Source organism: Falco naumanni, chromosome 1 (genome assembly GCF_017639655.2).
Source record: "Falco naumanni isolate bFalNau1 chromosome 1, bFalNau1.pat, whole genome shotgun sequence".
NCBI classification, from domain to species: Eukaryota; Metazoa; Chordata; class Aves; order Falconiformes; family Falconidae; genus Falco; species Falco naumanni.
The window spans coordinates 12,846,470-12,858,827 of NC_054054.1; the positions used below are offsets into that span (position 1 = coordinate 12,846,470).

Sequence of the window (12,358 nt, forward strand, 5' to 3'; positions counted from 1 at the left end):
TAATCAGGAATACTTGAGTGTGATATACAGTACCCCAGAAAACAAAGACCTTAATAGAGTCTTACACTTAGTTCTTTTCCACCTCCGTGATAAGCATTTGAACAAAGCTTAAATCGGATTTGAATCAATATCACAGCGATATTTATTGTGCCTGTAGATGCTGGGGAAAAAAAAAAAAAAAAAAAGAGCTCTGGCCACCTCTGTAAACTCTTTTCTGGCATTAGTGTTACAGTGACAGCACCAGCTCAGTATAAATTCTTTGGGTGCTTATGTGGATGTAATGCATTTTCATTTATACTCTGGTGGTTTAGCACCTGTGACTGGGAGTCTTTTGGTCAATCCTGTTGCAGGGTTGCTGGCTTTGTTTCCAGAAAATTGATGTGAAGGTCACTGTAACATATGGAACATTTTCAGTTGCCAGTTGATCAAGTAGTAGTGTGCATCACAGAAAACAAGCTTCAGAAATGCTTTAGAGTTCTGTTTTTTTCAGGCAGAAAACATACTAGTGTCTTACAAGACATTACATGCATCTATCCAGGTCCTGAGCTTATTTCCAAAGGAACCAATGGCAAAGCTTCCATTTGTCCGAGTGGGAGCAATTTCATAATCTTTAGTATCTGCATTTCATCTTAAATGTCAAGGGATGTTAGGGAAAGAAAGCATAAGGATAAGCTGAAGTGAAGAAGATGGAGCAAAGCTTAACATGAGGTTAATGTGCTACCATTAGCCTAAAAATATTTGTTCTAAACTTCAACAATTCTACTGGAAAGTGCTTTCCAGACTGAAAGAGGAAGCTGTTTAAAGCGGGAAGAGGTAAGATTCTACAAAGCATATTTAACAAGTAGTACAAATTTAATTAGTCATCTCCTGAAAGTCTGCACATAGTCCATAAGCATTTGCTAAAAGCTCAAGGCAATTCGGACACAAATTTTACCATCCCTACTTTGTAGGTACATAAATAGAAACCCCAGTAACTGACAAAATTACAGCCCAAGCCATCCAGTTGGCAACACCCTCTACAGCTTGGACTCTCCATCTCCTACCCGTGAAACTCCAGTGTAAACATACTTTATAACTAATGACACTTATTTAATAAGACTATGTGTACTGTAATTAGCTACCACACATCTAAAACTTGAAGCAGGGCCTAGTTTTTAGTTTCCATAGCCAGGATAGAAAAAACCCCAAACCAACAGCAAGAGAATGCACAGATATGAGGATCATTCCATGAAAAAGCCACTGGTTTCCCTTTGCTAAACAAACAATAGGTTCACAAGCCCAGCCTTTGTTTCCTGCAGCTATTTACTTGATTAGATACTTGATTAGATTGATTAGATGCAATATGGGGGGAAGGGGGAAATCACATTTCAGTCTCTCACCAAATTAAGCCACTACTAACAAGCACACAGTTGTGCTGCTAGTTTACAACCATCCTGTTTTTAAGCACTGCACAATGTTTTTTGAAAAGAAACAACTGCAGAGCATGAGAAAGCTTTTTCTAACTATTTTCTACAATTTCCTAATGCTAAAGTATACTAAAATGCTTGCTGCATTCTTTTTTTACCTCACTTCTGAAGCCAGTGATTCCCCCCCAGTGTTCCCCAAACTTAACTGTAATTGGAAATTGACTTTTGTTTCCTTCTGAAATGAGAAGTGCCAAGTGCCTACAGGGCCTGAGTAATACTGGATTTCATCATGTTACCTGACAACTGTTGTAGATTTTCACATTACAGAACCAGTAAGTATGTTTGGGTTTTTTTTATTTTTTTTTAGAGAGTTAGAATGCCAGACCCACGATTTCTTTAGCAGGCAACATGAATATTTCACTGCTGTAGATGCCCATTGCTCTTCCTGCCGTTTTATTTTTGGCATAGGGAAAGAGGTTGATTCTTTCGACAGTGAATCACTGCTAGTCAGGCACATAAACCCTTGGGCTGCCTCCAGTCTGATTTAGATTCAGCACCTTATTGTGATGGAAGAGACAAGGATGAGCCCCTTTGAGATTTCCCACCAGAAGGAGAGATACACAAGGACCTCACCCTTGGTGTCAGCATCAATTCAAAGTGCTGTGCTCTCCTGCCGGTTCAAGGTGGGAACAACTGAAACGTGACCTTTTACTAGATTACTTTGGAAGCCTGCAGAAACCCAAATGCTGCAGCCTCTCTGTCTCTTTAAACGCACACAGGCTGGAAAAACAACAACTACAAAGCTAAATCACACGAAGAAGGTATTTTCACTCTGCTTCTTCCTCGGGGATAACAGAATGCATCCACGAGCTTATACAGAAGTCATTATTACTGGTTTTCTCCTTATTAAAAAAAATAAATCTATTGAGCACGGATTTAAGCAAGAAAAAGAAACAGCAGCAGAAAGATAAAGAAAGATGTTACCCTATCAACAGCTGAACAACAAAGCCATACTGAGGGCTTTGGAAGAGGCGGATGCAGAGACAATACCGTACGCTCACAAGTGGCTTTTCCTGCACCCTTCCTCCTAAGTCTGGAGGTTCAGGCCAAGACAGCATTATGCAGAGCTTAACCTAGGATTTTTTTTGTTTGCCAAAGCGTTAACAGTTCTAAGGGAGCACCGTACAATTTCTAACTAGGTGCTCAGTGCACACAACCACTTTGCCCAGATTTGGAACATTAAGGAGAATTTAGACATTAGATGAAAAATCGTATTCCTTGCATATTCTCCTGACTTTCTTGATGCTACGTGCATTTCAAAGATCCCACCAGGACATTTACATGATAATACTGCACAAGCACACCTCTCTGGTCTACCATCAGAAATCATTTCTAAGCAGAGAGTGCCAACATAAAACATGCCAGGTGCTGTCTAGGTTCACCACACCTTCAGAAAAACACTAGTCACCTTTTGTCCAACACTTCACAAAGCCATCGGCAAATAAACAGTTTAAGAAGCCTTTCCAGCAAGCAACATTTCTGACCTTGGTTTAAGTCAGTAAGTTTTGTTCAACTGAGGATGGACCTGCACCCAACATACTAGCACTGGAGTACAGACGGACACCCGCCGTTCCCCAGGTCCTATCAGGGCTGCTGCACCACGGGATGCTCAAACCCTGCCCTGAGTTCAGCTACAGGATGCAAGAACGTAAACACGGTACCTTGCCGTGCTCTTGTGCAGGAAAGCACCAAAGCTCTCTCACAAGGGAAATCACTCACCGCCTCTGTTGCTCCTCTCTGGGTCTGTGAGCCATCTCTTTGCTACCAGCCACGTCCAACCGTCACACTTTCCTTGCAGAGAAAGCTAAAGCTATCACTCGCCTACAGGCAAAATGGCTCCAAACCAGCACAGGAGCCAATACCCTCACTGCCTGTTCCCCTCTTTATAACCTTCCTCCCCACCTGCACCCCTTCATCAGGGCCCAGTTATCCCCTCCTTGATGAGACAGGTGTGGGTGGTTTCTCTGCAGCTGGCCTTCAGCAACAGCAAGCCCGAGAGTTACCACAGCCTCTACCTGTTGCTGTCAGATGAGCTGCCATGGCCCCTCTGCACATTTGCAGATACTGCGTGATGAAGTACTGAGTCCTGCTGCACCTTCAAAAGATAAAATGTTGCAGCATAAAGTATAAATAACATTTATCCTATTTAAAATGTGACAGATCTCCTGTGGTCTGCTATTTTATTATATCTAAAATGAATTTGCAGATGATGATATATATTTTCTACTGACCCTGGATGTTTCATCATTAAAATACTAGTACTCTTGTTACAATGCCTTCATAATATATTAATGGGACTATCTCAGCTTCTAGAAAACTAAAATATAACCTCATGGTCTTTTATATGCTGTAATTTGTCTCTGGGTATTAAAAAAATATTATAGCTGTATCAGATTATTAACAGCAAAAATGAGCCACAGCCCCTACAGTGCCATTTAAACATGTCTGAAAGTCTTTGTCCTCTCGGAGGTGTTTGGTTCTCAGATAATCAGCTTGCTTCCAGCTTCACAGAGAGAGTTTAGAGGTCTTCCCACATGCTCCATTGCTGGTCCCGTAAGCTGCAGCCCAGCGGGAGAGCGTGCCCTGGGGTTACAGAGGTTGCTAGAGCTGGCAGAGAAGTAGTGTTCAGCCCAAGCAGTGACCTGCAGGACATGGTATTTTGTTTCCAACTAAGCTCAGGTCCTTTGGTGAAATGTCCTAAGGTGAGAACAAAAGCCAAATGATCTGTCATGGTCTTTACTGGACTACGTCTGGTGTCTGCATTTGGCTCTAATATATGGAATGTAGTCAAACCAAGTTACTAATAAACCTGAGGGATGGTTTTCCTGTACCTGCCTATTCCAGCCCCTCAGCTCCCTGCGTGCCACAGAGCGCTCTGTGCGCCGTGGTCCTTTGCTCATCTCAGTCTCTGCACTCTTCACTCCCGCCGAAGGCTCCGCTGCTGCCCACTCACCCTTAGGTTCAGTTGAACTGCAGGAGCTGGTGTCTAGCACCCCATGGCACTGTTAGGATGGGCTGGGTGCCAATGAAACACTGCCTGTGGACTGGGTGAACGTGGTCTTTGGACAACCTCATCCCTTGTCTGAGCCTGCAGGACCTCGGGGTGGGGGGGGTTGCCTGCTCGCTCCCAGCTGGGCTGAGATACCACAGCAGATGGTAAGTGTTCCTTCTGGCACTATTACTGATCATTCAGTATGTGAGATCAAACATCTGAAGCCTTGTACTTGCTTTTGCAATACGGTGAGTGATGGAGAGCACCAGTACAACTCACTTCTATTTACCCAGAGCTGGCAGCCGGGAACAACAGAAGGCAGTTGTTGTCTCTGGAATCTTCAGCCTAGCACCAGTCACTGGTTTCGAGAGCGCTGTTTCTGCCTAAAGAATGGAGCCTAGTCAAGGACCAAGGCAAAGAGCACAAGCTCCAGCTGCTTGCAGAGCCCGCACTCCCTGGAGCGATGCCTCTGCACAGAGCCTTGCAAACCAAAGCTAACAGCGCACAATGTTTCTCCCTGAAGTTGAACAAAAAGACCAGCAAAAAACCTGTTTGGGTGCTTTGGTTTTCCACTAATGACAGGGCTTTCCACTTTCTGAGACTCACAATTAATGAATATATGTAAATGTAGACTTAGTAGCTGTGGTTTAAAAACCTCTCACTTCGGACTCAGGTGAGATTGCCTGTGTGTTTAGTGTAGGCAAAATGCAAGTGATAATTTCCTGTAATTTAAATTAAGGGAGTTGTGCAATTGATCCTGGGAAAGTTAGAAATGTGCTAAGATAACAAGTATCCACTTCCAATTGTCACTACATGAACAACGAAATGCCTTACATTACTTCTAAGGGCACAGTCTGAAAACAGTTTTTCCAAACTCAGCTTTCATATATCGTGAGACCACTACTGCCATCTTAACTGGAAATTTATGGCACCCTGGATGAATTTTATGCTGCTACAACCACACTCTGCAGGGAAAAGGAAACTGATATGATGCCTGACTGAAGGAATACCTTTTGGAGATGTGGAAGATTAAGTAGAGATGCCAGGAGAAGGAATTCCCAGGTCTATTGTATACTGCAATATATTTTGAGGTATTGGAATTGCATGCCATCCTTAGTCAGTTCAGATTAATCCTGAGATCCGGCTGCACCAGAAATCCGTGGTCTTCATTCTTATTTCTGCCACAGAAAAAGAAATGTCTAATTTCACTCTTGCATTCTTCTAGCCACCATGAAATGTTTCATCATGGCTGAAATGGTGAAAGCTGTTTCTTCATCTGTGCCTGTAAGCCCTGAAAACACTAGCTTTTGATAGAAATAAACCCAAGTTGTTTAACGTTTTGAAGATCCAGCAGGTTCGTAGAACTTTCTGCTTTTACTAATGCCACTACTCCAGACATTAGGATTCCAGGTTTATCCCATTGCTCCCTTATCAGTAGAAGAGTAGTTTCTAACCAGATGGTCTTAAATTTGTGTTCCTAAATATTATGGAACGTGCACTAATCAGGAAAAGAGATCCTGCTGTCACTTGTCTGATTTACATGCAAAACAGTTACTTGATACATAAACTATATCACTGGCCAGTTGAAAGAGCTAACCTAGTATTAATCTAGTTTCAGATGCATCCAGGTGATTACACAATAGCACAGGTACTAAGCTACCTTTGTGATTTCAATTACCTGCTTTTTATATGCCTGGAAACTTCACTGTAAAGTTACCAGCACAAAACTAATAAAGCAGAGAGTTCTACAAAAGTGGCAAGTGAGATACTGCATTTGCTCCAGGCAATGTAACCTACTTCTGCATAGTCACATATGGGAAAGGTTTACTCACTGTCTAAATTTTATGTGCACGGAAAGAAAAGCAAAACACAAAACCCAATCCCTGCTTCCTCTCTAAACTCAGTTTTTCCTTCTCCTCAGCCCCCAGCAGCCAAAAAATCAAATCAGTTTCTTTTAAAGGTAAGGAGTCTTGGTGGGACTATACAGTAAGGTGAAGGAGAAGGTTATTAAATTATATTGCAGCTTAGGGGAGAAGAGTAACAGTCTAAAGAGGTGGTGAATTTCAGAAAACCAAAGTGTAACCATTTAGAGTTGTATTTTTATATTTGATTGATCAGGCAAATGTGTTACTTTAGAGATAAGGCAAAAGTTATCATACTGAGGTGGTTTCTAGCCACACTATCATCTGGTTAAAAAGATGCAGCAACCAAGGGCTTTGCTTGTTTATTAGAAGCATCTGTTTTATTTCCAGAAAAATAATTTAAAAATCATTGCTTCAAAAACCGTGTGACAGAACTGGAAAGACAGAGTTACTTTAATTCTGTGAAATGACAGGGGTCCTGCCTCTACCCCTTGCTAAATGGGATTGTCGGTCACACCAGTGGCCCTGCTAACTTCAGCAGAAGTCCTTTGGTGCCCGAGCAGTACTAACTGGAGCATGTCAGCTGTGCCGCTCACGTGTGGGTTTAGCTTGTGCAGATGAACGCGATCTAGCTGAGAAGCGGTAAAAACCAGTCCAAAGCCAGCGAGTGAGCTGCCGTTTGCTGAGCCCAGGGTGCCTCAGCAGCACTCAGCGCCTGAGCTGGGTGGGTTGACCCTCCCTTGGGTATGTCTGTATGAGGTGGCCGTCCTGGGTCATGGGCCCGGGATGCCCTGAAGCACTGTTGTGTGCAGTAGGGCTCACGGCGTCTCAACATCTGGCCTGACATTGCAAGGCTTCCTGACCTGCTCACAGCAGGGGCTGAAGCCTCCCCTAAAAACGTCCAAGCAAGGCCTGCCCCATGCTACTTGGTCCTGAGGGAGAGGGGAGCAAGCTCACTGTGCCCTGGGAACGCGGGTCTCTGCACAGGACCCGCAGATTTGCGCTCCAGGAGTGCCTTGCACATGCCAGCTGTTTGGAAGCATCAGACTTGCTGCACCTCTAGCACAGGGGTCACTCAGGAAATCCCAGGTCGAGGCATGCCAACCTTCGCAAACTTCTTGCTGTGCTTGGGTAAGGCTCCTCACTGGGGCAGTACTCCTGCTGGGCTCTTACCTCTTCTGGAACGGGCAATGGGGAGAGAGCCCTTCCTCTGGGCAATTGCGGCCTCGTAATTCTGCTGCTTTTCAGATCCCAGTATGGCAAATGCAGAGGGAAGGATGGAAAGGGACCCAAGGCCTTCAGATGTCTTTGCTCTCCCCTGCCGTTTCATGAAACCTGAAGACAGAGTACTATGAAAAGGTTATTTGAGGGTTGAGTTGCCTTTCTTTTCAACAGCGCTCTGCCTGCTTTTAATGTTTACTAAGCTTTTGGCTGTAAAAAGTGTACACGGCTGAGAGGGTTCTGTTGGTCTGTAGTCGCTGCCACAGACGAATTCCTCCAGGATCCTTTGCCTTCCCTCCTGAGCTCCTCTGAGACCTCTGTGGCTGTCCCTGGCAGCAGACCAAGGGGAAACAGCTTCAGCTAAAGCTCCCCTTGTGGCAACAAAACACCATTGATCAGCCATGTTCTTTCAGTGTCAACAGCTTTTTGAAGCTGGCATTTTTTTAATGCCTGGTTTCTCTTTTTATTCAGGTTTCAGATATGCAATGTAAAGAGAAGCCCCAGAGAGTTAGTTTTCTTTATTTCATCCTGTGCATTTGAAAAGAAAACCTGCTGCAGCTGAGCACCCTTGAAAACCTCAGTTCAGATCCATCTCAGGCCAAGCCTGGGAGGTCCTTCTCCTGTCCTTCAGATCTGTAGGCAAAGCAGAAGAGAATATGCTGGAACACCAACTGAATAGCTAATTGCCTGGCACAGCAAGCAGGAACTGCTGAGCGATGCAACTACAGTGTCAAGGCAGTCAGTAGTTGTAAGAAAAAGGCAGCAGCACATCAGGACACAACCAAGTGAAAACTAGTAATCCATCGGTTCTGCTGGGAGAGAGTGAAATGCCACCCTTCGGTGCCAGAGCTGTGGGCAAAGCACCAATGACAAATTTTATAAAAGCTGTTTGCGGAATAATACTGCAACCTCCTTTCTCCACTGAACAGATGTCTTATTTTCTTAAAAAGGTAAGCAACTCCACGCAGTCAGAATAAAACAAAAGCCACTCGCAAAACTACAGTAAAGCTTAGCGCTGAACAAGGTATCCCGCACTTGCGAGCGGGCAGGAGTCGTCCGTGATGCCCTACATTGCTCCTGGATCAACACATCTGGCTGCGGCTCTGTGCACACAGGCCTGGTTCAGAGCCATGGGCACACCGGCACCGAGACATCCAAACTGGGGCCCTGGGATTCAGCTGCACCAGTGGGATTCAGGGCAGTTCCTTTAACTAAACTGGAGCTATTAAGGATTTATACCTGCGTGCTCACCAACAGGGCTTGGCCTGTTGTGGTGAGAGATCATAGTCATGCGTTCATCCCCACGGGATATTGACTTTAACAAAAATACTCTATGCTTTGTTTCTCAGCATTGCAAAACAACTTAATGGATCACGTACTTCGCAGAGCATTTCCATTAATTTCCAGCTTACATTCTCTCTCTATGACATCACCAAAATGTCAGTGGCTTTAGCCTTTTCAATACCATTTCCTCCAAGAGCATGCAAGGAAAAAAGAAGGCAAAAAATAAGCTTTTATTTACATAAAGCCATTCACGTATTACCTTTGAGTATGGAGGAAGAGTTATACAAAGGCCCTTCCACTTACCTTTCCTCTGAGCAGGCTAAAACCCCCACTTACTCCTTGATGATTGGCATTTGTTTGTTTAGCGTGACCCTGATTCTCATCTTGCTTACACATTTATCAGGCATGACGGTTTGCTATAGCTGACGTCAGTGGAATTTTATCAGCATAAAGGCAGACAAAAATGTAAGTACAACTGACAGAAGAAACAGCTTCTGAAAGCAAAAATATGCATTTGCTGTTGCTAAAATGAGAGAAATGAAACTTATACTTGTCTATTTGCAGCCATATTCCTTTGAAGCATTACAAAACTCTGTGAAAATCTAGATGTTAGAGACTGTCTAATCACTTAGAGTTAATGTGCATAAACATATATAAAATGATTGTTTGCATTTTTCCTGCACAGCCTTTTTACTATATTACTGTATAAATCAGACCTATTTTATTCTCACCTGCTAAGCCTTGTACTCTTTTTAAAGCATCTCAGTGTACAAATACATATTTCCAGATCCTTACAGCCTTAAAAAAGCAAATTTACTTGTATTTTCACAGAAATGCCTTCAGGAAATTTTTCTACAAAGCCTATTATTCAAAATAGGACTGGGGGATTTAATGGCTCAGGATATGATTTCCAACCTGTGAGGCGTATGACAAATCCCAGTGTAAAAGGTCAAGTCATAGAAGAATAGAGTCTCTTAACAGGAAAGCTCGAAGCTCACCAGCTCTGCACTATTACGGTGGCAGCTGTGCTAATGACAGACACAGTTCTCTGAAGATCATCTTTTCTCTCTTGCCCCTGCTGGTACCCAAAAGCACATGGCCGTCGTTGCATGGATGAGACAGCCACAAGTCATACCCATGCAGAAACCAGGAGAAAAATCACCCTGATCATTTGAAGCGTATGGATCCAACGAGGCTTGAAAGCTGGGCTGAGCGGAGGGCTAAGGCATGCTCCACTGGCAGCAAATGACTGTGTTTCTCAGAACGGGTGATCCTGCAAAATGTGGACTGGAAAGTGTTGTCTCCCTCATGCCAAATGCAAGTAAAGGCTGGTTTGCGGGGAGCAGGACAAACCAGAGTGGTATATGGGAGATGCTGCCTCAGTATTAAGCTCTGAATTTAGCAGTCTCTCACGGAGAAAAATCACTGGCAGGTTAGGGAGAAGTTGCATGGCAGGGCAGAGAGGTCTGCTTACGAATCTTTTTCTTCTAATTGATTGGAGTTCTGTTAGATAGCAAAGCCCTGACCGTGCCGGATGTCATGCACCCAGAGAGCTGCTTTGCAGGCACACCGTGTCCTTTGTCTGCAGCAATGCCTTTGACTGCCGTCTGCACACGGGACTGGTGCTGGATGGGCAGGTAGCAAAGAGGTACCACCCCTCTCTGCGTAAAACAGACAGTCTGACAGTTTTTACTTGCTGCACTTACACCAGTCATGGCTTTCTCAGTTGGCCCATGCATACTTGTATTTTATTAGTCACCCAGCAGCCCTGCAGATGGAAGTTCTGCCCTCAGAGACCACAAATGTTACGAACATGGGTGGTGCTGGGGAGGAGGGAGGACACAGTGTCCAAAAGTGATTAGCTCTGCTTCCAAAAGGGGAATTCAGTGAGAAAATGCATTACGGCCCGTGCTCCTTGCCAACGACACAGAGGCTCTGGCTGTAATGTAGATGTCTGTCTAAAGGGCACTGGGTTAAGACCAACAAAATACAACTCACACAGGCCACTGAACAGCTTTCGATTACCACTGGCCTGAGTTGCGTCTGTATTTTACTAACACTGTGTACAGAATGAGCAGAATTCCAGATGGAGTACAAAGTACCTTTTTTCTTGTTTTGTTCATAATTGCAAATGCTTAAATTGTACTTGTAGCTGTTTTATGGCTCGACATCGACCTTAAACTCTGGGCATTTGCTACAGTAGAACATTGCAATTTCTAAGGAGTAGAAAGATCATACAGAACTGGCCCATGATCTTTCTATGATGCAAATAAAAATAGTACTGTGAGTGTTCAAATAAGTATTTCTTTCTGGTTTATCTTTGCATTTTTATTGCTTCTCCAGGTCACTTGAAATGGAATTGTCCTTCACAGGTCAAGCTATGGTTGCTTTGCAGAGAGCAAAAAGACAGTGCTTTAAGATCATTAGAGCCCTGAAGATGTTAGAACAGTCTAGATAATTTGCATTTCTGAGGGAAAGGCTTTTATTTCTGAACTGTTCACCTATTATTGATCTGAAAAAGTACCTTTTTTCTCATGAAAATGCCTTTCCTCAGAATTAAAAAGAAAAAGACATACTCCTAGCCTTGATGCGCCAACTCTCCTGTCAGCTCCCTGATGAGGTGCCCACTGCACTTTGGGTGGAAGTGATGGCGATGGCAGAAATGAGCACTTTGGGCTGCAGAGCTGCCCTGGGTCTCAGTCGATAATGCGGAGGGAAAGAGGTCAGATGTTCAGCCCCAGCTCAGGGACGTGATGTGCCATCTGCTCTGCACCACACTTCCCTCGCGGGAAGGCAGCCACTTCCTTTCTGGCAGCTCTGGAGCCCAGGGGTTGGGGTTTTTTTTTGTGGGTTTTTTTGTTTTTTTTTTTAACTTGCTGCTCACTGCTGGCAGGCAAAACTGTGCAGCCTCGTAAAACTTTGAATCTGAAGTGGATGTTTTAACAAGGCTCCCTCACATCCCCACCAGACAGGGAAATGCAGTGGCTCTACACCTGCGTTCCCTTCGCCACCGCCCCAGGGACCTCAGGGGGCACGACGCACCCTTGGACCGCAAATGCTTCAAGAATTGCAGAGAGCAGATTTGTGGGGGCCCGTAGGATCTTCACCACCACTGCCCTTCCTTACCTCCAGCTGATCCATGCACTGAAGTCTGCTTTTCTGTTTCCTTTTGCCAGCGAGGGACTCTCGCCTCTGGATCACCCACTGGTGGCTGAGGCTCCTTCCCTTCCTGGGGCCAGGGAGCAGCTGCTGGTGAAGTCTGAGTCCAGCCCAGGAGATGAACGAGGATGTGTGAAAATAGTATATGGCAATAGTTAAGGGAAAAGAGTGCCTCGCTGCTCACAGAGACGTTATCACATTTTTAAGGCCTTCATGAGCAAATAAAACGCATCTACAGCTGGGAAAAGAGTAAACCCCTGCTTGCCATGTTCCCCTCCCCACCTAAGAGGAGTCCTCTTATTAGAATTTCAACACTTCTTTTCTTTGAAGTACAACTGGTATTTTAGTTATATTCTTTCCATTCATGCTGTGGA

General features: G+C 44.4%; 1 long non-coding RNA gene across 3 annotated transcripts; it reads right to left on the minus strand.

The window, feature by feature from the left end:
• Positions 1 to 1,725: 1,725 nt before the first annotated feature.
• On the minus strand, positions 1,726 to 12,112 carry LOC121082408. 3 transcript variants are annotated; one of them, XR_005826012.1, is made up of 5 exons: positions 11,952 to 12,112; positions 7,494 to 7,655; positions 5,469 to 5,636; positions 4,738 to 4,841; positions 1,726 to 3,561 (listed from the first exon to the last, which is right to left on the minus strand). It is a non-coding gene; the product is annotated as an uncharacterized LOC121082408 (long non-coding RNA). The 3 variants fall into 3 exon arrangements; XR_005826011.1 differs by lacking the exon at positions 4,738 to 4,841; XR_005826010.1 differs by lacking the exons at positions 1,726 to 3,561; positions 4,738 to 4,841; positions 5,469 to 5,636 and having other exon boundaries at positions 6,667 to 7,655.
• Between the last annotated feature and the right edge of the window lie 246 nt (positions 12,113 to 12,358).